The following is an 8642-nucleotide window of genomic DNA, read 5'->3' as shown; positions in this document are numbered from 1 at the left end:
GACACAACAAAGTGATCCTATAAGGGTTCCGTTTTTCCTTTTGGGGTACGGAACCCGAAACATTTAGATACCTTACCATAATCTAACAATTCGTATAGTATAGATTTCAGCGTTTTTTCGTCACGTGTGCCTTCTTGAGATTCGTCATTTTAATGTGCGATTAGCTTAACAGAAAGCATGTAATATTTGTAATGATAAAATCTGACTACTGACGTGGTGTTCTGGTTTCAATTGCTGAAGCCGGCCAAAAAATAGATTAGGTAGTCCTGTTTGCCAAGGTTTTCTATACCGACAAAAAAATACTATACGGATTTTCTTTTTTTCAAGATTCCTGTGCCAGTTTACGATAATAAGAAGTAGTAACTGACTACATATTTGACCATAGCCTATACTACGCTGGCCGATGATGAGGTATTTAATACCCGCGACTACGTTCGCGCGGATTTAGTTTTCTAAAAATCCCAAGGTAACTCTTTGATTTTCTGGGATGCAAAGTAGCCTATGTCACTCTCCATGTATTTAACTATAATGATATAAAAAAATCACGTCGATCCGTTGCTCCGTTGCGACATTATTGAAGGACAACCCAACAAACAAACACACTTTCGCAAACAGAAATAGACACAAACGGTCATGACCCGTTTCACAAATTAATGAAAACGTAAATTATAATCACTAAAGCTCGCAGAAAATCTTTCCCGAGAATAACCAAAATAGGGACTAACTTATAACGAGGTAGAATTCTAGAATTAATAACGATGATGTTATTAAGTATTTCTAGAAAGCTTGAACTTAGGTCCCTACAGTAAATTCTGGGATTTAAAAAAAAGTCCGAGCTGTTCTATGATAAAATTGTTAACTTCGGACTTTTACTAGTAATCACTTGATAAATCTTAGGTTTCACTGCAAAATCCTAGGATTAGGATAGGCTTTTACAGTAGCGTATAAAATACTCAGCATCACCTAAGCTACCTTAGATAAAACGATTTCAATTACCTTGATAGCTCCTAAGGCTTCTATAGAATGGCCAGTATTATAAGTAGCTCCTCACTCACTTGGATGGCTCCTGTGATGAGATCAATCATACCTACGTAGTTTTTTTTAAATCCAGATACAAGTTAGCCTTTGACTGCAATATCACCTGGTGATAAGTGATCATGCAGTCTAAGATGGAGCGGGCTGACCTGGAAGGTGTATGGCAGTTTTATGCCCCTTTGGTTTCTACACGACATCGTACCGGAACGCTAAATCGCTTGGTGGCACGGCTTTGCTGGGAGGGTGGTAATTAGCCAAAGCCGAAGCCTCGCACCAGACCAATCCAGTTGTTTATAGTCTTAGGTGCAAGATAGGAATGCGTATTGTTTGGTTTTCGAGTAATGAGAGGGGCTTTAGATCCAGGTGGCGGCAAGACCGTGGCGTGTGGATATGGATTGTGGAAGTCCCTTCAAGAGGTCTATGCCCAGCAGTGACATCTATCGGTTGATGATGATGATAAGGTTATAGCCTCAATAGCTCAACCGGTAAAGGAGTGGACTGAAAACCGAAAGGTCGACGGTTCAAACCCCGCCCGTTGCACTATTGTCGTAGGTACCTACTCCTAGCACAAGCCTGACGCTTAGTTGAAAAGAAAAGAGGAATATTAGTCATTTAACATGGCTAATATTCTTTAAAGAAGAAGGTGAATGCTCGTTTTGACATTTTAACTTATTTGTATCGCAAAATATCTTCCATCTTGTGGTCAATGCTTTAGAATATTATGTCTGTCACAAAAACAGACGCATTTGGCATAACACTCTATCTCATAAGTAGAATAATTTTGGGCCAATGATAACATATCAAAGTGGGAATATTTCGGGCCCGCAATATTAGATTGGCTTAATGCCAAATTCTCGCACAACATATTTATATTAAATTCGCCCGCGGGCAGAATGAGGATTCTGTTTGAATTAATCGCGCACCACGTGCTGTATTTGATTAAAATGGGATGTAACGGAATATGGCGAGCTCTATTTCAGTTCAACGAAGATGTTCACTCATAGAATAGAACAGCTATTGGAAAAATAAAGTTAACGTCATATTTACCAAAACAATTGGGATGTTGCCTAGGTCAAATTATATTATAGGTAAATTAATTTTAATAAAAATATTTATTATTTATTGTCAAATATGTCTTCAATTATGTCTCCCAAAAAATACGTAAAATCTACGTTCTGTTAGGTTTCAATTTAATAACTACTATTAGTCCCGATTGAATTAGTATCGATAGTGTTTTTTTTAGAACTTGATAACAATGATGCGCGATGGAAGGCAATGAGGCAGCGCGTTTGCCTTGAAAATTCCTATTCACATTTACCTTGAAGGCATTCAGGTTATACGTGGTAGGGAACACGGACGCTCTATGGATGTTCCCATCTTGGATGGTATCAGAAACGTTGAATTAGCCACAGTAATGAGCTATGCCTAATATTTGCACAATATATTTTATCCACATAAACTAGTGCCTGCGCGGCGACATCATCTACATGGATTACGGTAAGTTTTTTTAGTTTTTCAGCCAAGATTTATGTTCGCGTTCAGTATAGCATCGCACGATTTATGATTTTGGCGTTTTGTCTTTTGTCTTTTTTTGTCTTTAACATTAGGATTAAATATCTTTGACACAAGCAAATCATTCGCGCGTCCTTTCGAATCACTTCTGTTTAGAAGGGATTTACTCGTTGTTTGTATTGATACAGTAAACAAGTATTCATCTGAGAAAACCAATGTTTGAAGTGGATGTTAATCAATATCGCTCGGAGTATTCCGGCGTATAATTGGATCCAGTTATGTCAAAATATACCAAGTCACATTGCATTGATTTCGGCAAAATGTCGTTTACAGCTGAATAATTTATAGTCATGAGTCACTAGTTATAAAAGAAGCTCATCATCATCATCATCATTAACCGATAGACGTCCACTGCTGGACATAGGTCTCTTGTAGGGACTTCCACAGTCCACACGCCACGGTCTTGTGCCGCTTGAATCCAGCGGCTCCCTGCGACTCGTCTGATATCGTCCGTCCACCTAGTGAGGGGTCTTCTAACACTGCGTCTTTCGGTGCGAGGTCACCATTCCAGCTCCTTGGGACTTCGGATCCGGTTTAGGAACTATGTGCCCTGCCATTGCCACTTCAGCTTCACAACCCGTTGACCTATGTCGATTACTCTTGTTCTCCTACGGATCTCCTCATTTTTGATTTGATCACGTAGACAAACTCCAAGCATAGCTCTCTCCATCTCCCGCTGAGTGACTCTGAGTTTTCTTATGAGGCCCATAGTTAGTAAAAGAAGTTACATTGATTCAATACGACTAGGAGTAGAAACTACACTTTAATAAATCACTACTAGATGATACCCGCGAGTTTGTCCGCGTGGATCCGGTTTTTAAAAATCCCGTAGAAACTTTTTGATTTTCCGGAATAAAAACTAGCCTATACCACTCCCCAGACCGCATCTAAAGAGATGCGGTCTGGGGAGTATACTATACTCATGCAAAAATCACCATAAAATTTCCATCATCTATGTATATGTACAAAAGGAGAAACTGACTGCCACATCAAATAACTAACAGCACAAGACCTAGAAACCTGAAATTTTGCATGCAGGTTTTCGTTATAACGTAGTAAAAGAAAGGATTTTTAGAGTTTAGCTAGTATTATGATTTATGAAAAAGACAGCGATATTATTGACGGCGATATTAAAAGAGGTACAGCGCCAATTTGCAGTGACAAAAACACGACATTCTTGTCAGGTGGGGGGTGTCAGGATGTCATCACCCCCAGTCTATATAGCATCTCTTTGGGGTAAAGTAATGAAAATGTCAAACAAAGTCGTAGGAGGAAATGTATGGAGAGAAATTTATTTGCTAACAGGAACCGTCTTCGGTGTTCCCTTATTAGACTAAAAGCACTTTAACTGTGACACCCTTGTGACGGTTGAACCGATTTTGAAGGGATTTGGTGTAGAACTTTGTCCAAATCAAATATCGATTTGGTATGCAATTAACATCGAATCGATGATAGTCGTCATTTCAACTTGCCGCACTGACACGTAATTAATTCTACTGACCTAATTAGTGCATCATCACTTTTTGAAGCAGCATTGATGGAAATTATTCATCATGACCAACCCATCGCCGGCGCACTACAGAGCACGGGTCTCCTCTCGGAGAGAAGGGTTTTGGCCATAGTCTACCACGCTGGCCATGTGAATCCGCTAAGAAAGGATTTTTGAAAATCCAACCCCTATGGGGGTAAAATAGAGGTTCGAAATTTGTGTAGTCCACGCGGTGAAGTCGCGAGCATAAGCTACTTAGTTTATGAATAAAATCTATGTTATGGATTAATATATTATTATACCATGTAACATAATAATTACCTTACAGCTCTCACTCCTTTAATCTCTGCGCTTGTAAAATCGAGATTTGATGCAAAATGTGCTGACATCATAAATTTTCTGTAGATTATCCGATTGTGCTTTGACAAAACCAGTTTCTGTCATCGTATGTTTACCTATTTCAATTTTCAATACCTATCGCGAATATCTCTAGCATTTGGCAAATGCAGATAAAAGCTTCGATTATCTGTAAGAAAGTGATCTGTAAGGAAACGCTAAGTTGAAATCCATTGTATCCTGTCTGCCTCGTTTCGGGAGTTGGCACACACATTTATCACGGGGATGGCAGGAACAAATGGTCGGAAGAAATCGCGGAGTAAGAAGATAATTTCCTCTAGATTTTTACCATTACCTACCTATATCTCTTAGATTTCATTTATGATTAATCACCTTAATTTTACACAGTTTAATCATTCTGCTGAATCGGGAAGTTACTATCACCCGTCCACCTTTGATGGCGAGTGATGGACTATCATCACCATCCTTATCTCAACACATAGGCATATCTTTTAGATTTCATTTATGATTAATCACCTTAATTTTTCACAGTTCAATCATTCTGGTGTGAAGCGGGAAGTCACTATCGCCCGTCCACCTTTGATGGCAAGAGATGGACTATCATCACCATCCTTATCTCAACACACTAGACGTGTCGGTCCGATATTGAGTACGGTTCTTTTTTCAGAATAAGAAGGGCTTAGAGAACGTTTGATAACGTTATATGTAGAACTGTCATGCAGGTATGCTCACGATATTTTCCTTCAACGTGAAAGCAAGCGCTTTAATTACTTAAAAGGCACATAACTTCGAAAAGTTAGAGGTTTAATCTATCGCACTTGAAAGTGTGCTTTATGGGTACCTACTTAATTTAAAAAATTAATAAAGGTGGCAACGTATATCAAAGGGTGCATAAAGGAAGAGTTGGACTATGCACTTACCTTGTTTAGTCATAGCGTAACAGGCAAAGCAGGTAATGCAATCAAATCAATTTTTCGAATACGGAAATTCAGCTTTGACTCAGCTTAATGCACTTTAACATGCGTTTTTTTAAAAAGAATATTAGCCATGTTACATGACTAGTATTCTCCTTTCCTCTCCAACTAAGCGTCAAGCTTGTGCTAGGAGTAGGTACTAGAATAGTGCAACGGGCGGGGTTTGAACCGTCGACCTTTCGGTTTTCAGTCCACTCCTTTACCCGTTGACCTATTTAGGCTCTTTATTAAAATTTGTATACCTACTCAAAATACATGGAGGCTGCGAGATGCGCTTCGATGCGTTTTAACGGGCTGCACGCCGTACGCCATCACCGCTCTCAAAGTAAATAAACCTTAGAGTTGAAATCAAGACAAACGCCGTGCCTCGACTACACTTCACTCTGTCAGTGTGCGTTGCACCTTACACAACGCTACGAAAAAGAAGCGCTAAATTTTCAATGAACATCTCCGAAAATGCCTCCTCAAAACCTCTAAAAATTTGACTGTAATCTGAGATCTTTTTGTAAACAACCTTTCCAAAGTCGTTAAGTCCCGTAGTACCTAAAGACTGGCTGTTATCTTTGCTTGGACATCAGATTGCCTATTCAAAGGGTTAAAATGCTGCTAGCATTTTGGTCACATTACCAGTTAACTTACCCTAGTTTTCCCTACCTCGACGGGACGTAGAAAAGGAAGCTTAATAAAGGAACCTTTGAGAAACTACTACTTCAACTCTAAAGTTCCTAACTTTACAATAAACTTATAAAGTATGTTCAAAACAGGTTAGTAAACTTTGGAGATGTTTTATTACCTATATTACCTAATAATTGTATACTTTATTATATTATATCACTTTATCTCACGGCATTCTCTGCGTGGAATAAGATTTTTAAAGAATTTCTAAAAATCCCTTGGTCTGCGTTATATTATAGGAAAGATATTTAAATACTAGCTGATGCCTGCAATTTCGTTCGTGTGGAATTAGGTTTTTAAAAATCCCGTGGGAACTCTTTGATTTTCTGGGATAAAAAGTAGCCTATGTCACTCTCCAGGGGTTTATCTATATCCATGCAAAAAATCACGTCAATCCGTTGCACCGTTGCGACGTGATTAAAGGACAAACCAATAAACCAACAAACCAATAAACCACCAAACCAACACACTTTAAGAGCGGAAACCAGCCCAGAGTGAAGAAGAAGAAGAAGAAGAAACCAACACACTTTCGCATTTATAATAAGGGTAGGTACTGACTAGCAGCGCGCCCTGGCTTCACCCGTGTTGACACAAGTGTTATAGCCGCAGGGAGTCGCGCGCTGGGTTCAGACGGCACAAGACCGTGGCTGTTGGAAGTTCCTACAAGTCCTATGTCCAGCAGTGGGCGTCTATCGGTTGATAATAATGATTATGACATAAAAGGAGGTTTGTATCTGAGGGGCTCGACGTCTCAACACAATTTGAGTGGCCTATTTACCTATAGTACCTGTTCGAGGTGTTGCACTGCTGTACAAGACGATATTGCCCACACTAATTTTGTACTTAAGTACCTACGAGTATTTTATGCTGATGCCTCGCATAAACATTTTTCAATTCTTTTTTATTTTATAAAAGTTTATATGAATAAAATTCTATTCTATTCTAAGCTCTGACTTGAAAAACATATAGACGGACATAGATTACAAAAGTCCGATCTGTTCTAGTGACGCAATCCAAATGTAGCTGCAATACGTTATTCCAAGTTACGTCATTACAAAGTTGGGAACTAGTTAAGTGCTCTAAGTATACAGTTTAATGGAAAAGACTGTTCGGAGCGGAAGGCGGTAAGGCAACGTAACAACTTCATAAAAGTCCCCCAATTATTACGGTTAGCTATTTTATTACATTGACCAGTTCTTAGATGGGTAGTGTTGAAAATTTTACGTAATCATCCATACATCCATACTAATATTATAAATGCGAAAGTGTGTACGTCTGTCTATCTGTCGTCTGCTAGCTTTTCACAGCCCAACAGTTTAACCGATTTTGATGAAATTTGGTCCAGAGTTAGCGTACATCCCGGAGGATGATAGTATCTGGAAATTTCATTTCTGTGTTCTTTAAAAACTGGGTTCATAGTCGATGGGAATCCGGAGTAGGTACTGTCTTAGGATACCTGCCAGAGCGGAAATGCCATCGACCAACAGAACATTTTAAAAATGACATGGTATTATCACACCTATCTTATTTATAATAATCGTATTGATCTGCTGAATACATCTCAGCTCACTTCGCTTCAGTGGACAGCATCCTTAACCTATCGAAAGCACTTTCATAAAATAAATGATTTTGAATTTGACTTGGTGCAAGTTTAATAAAGAGCATACGCTCAAGCTCAACGTATCGTCTACATATTCTAATTTGCTTGAATGAACTTGAAAACGTCAACTGTGTAGTACTCGTGTGGGGACTGGAGAAATAGTATTTTGTTTAAGCAAAATGGCAAAATAAATATATACGAGTTACCTAGTCAAAAATTTATGCTCGAAGCTCTGTTATAATTTTTTTTTAATAAAAACGACAAAAACGGTGTGCACTTATAATAATTGTAATTATTATTATCTAGCTATAGTTCGCGACTCAATAGATTGAGGATTTAAAAAAAAACACAAAAAAAAATTAGAGGTAAGTAGGCATATTTATTTATTTATTATACTTCGCGACAGGTAGACATGGCATTCGAGGCATCCCTCGCCTCATACCCCGATTGCCATGTCAACCTGTCGTGAGGTGCACGTGCATCATCAGGATTCATTACAAAATAATATTATGTAGGTACATACTTAGTACCTACTTAATTATTTTTTAAGTAAGATTTTTTATTACGTACTTCATTTATAGGCAAAACGTTTCTTTATTTTTGTAGTGCTCCACATCAACATAAAGTGATGAAAAATTTCAGTATTTCGGTACTAAGTAAGTTCAATATTTCGGAACCACATTCAGTACAATATTTCGTTATTTCACCGAACATCTGTTTTGTATTAAAAATCCTACTTTTCTTTGTATTCTGCTAATGTAATTGTATCAAGATTTATGTTCAAGCTTAAATTGAAAAGGGACAGCGTGATGGGTAAGAAACCCCCATTTATAACTGAAACCCTTTAAGCATTTTGTTGTTACGTAGCTTTGCAGTATTTTCGGCTGGTAGATACCGAGTATAAGTCCCGCAAAGTGCTATTGCGCTGGAACCATGTCTC

The sequence above is a fragment of the Maniola hyperantus genome, chromosome 7 (genome assembly GCF_902806685.2).
Source record: "Maniola hyperantus chromosome 7, iAphHyp1.2, whole genome shotgun sequence".
In the NCBI taxonomy this organism is placed as follows: domain Eukaryota; kingdom Metazoa; phylum Arthropoda; class Insecta; order Lepidoptera; family Nymphalidae; genus Maniola; species Maniola hyperantus.
The sequence above is the reverse complement of the archived record's forward strand: the minus strand, read 5'-3'. Positions refer to the sequence as shown.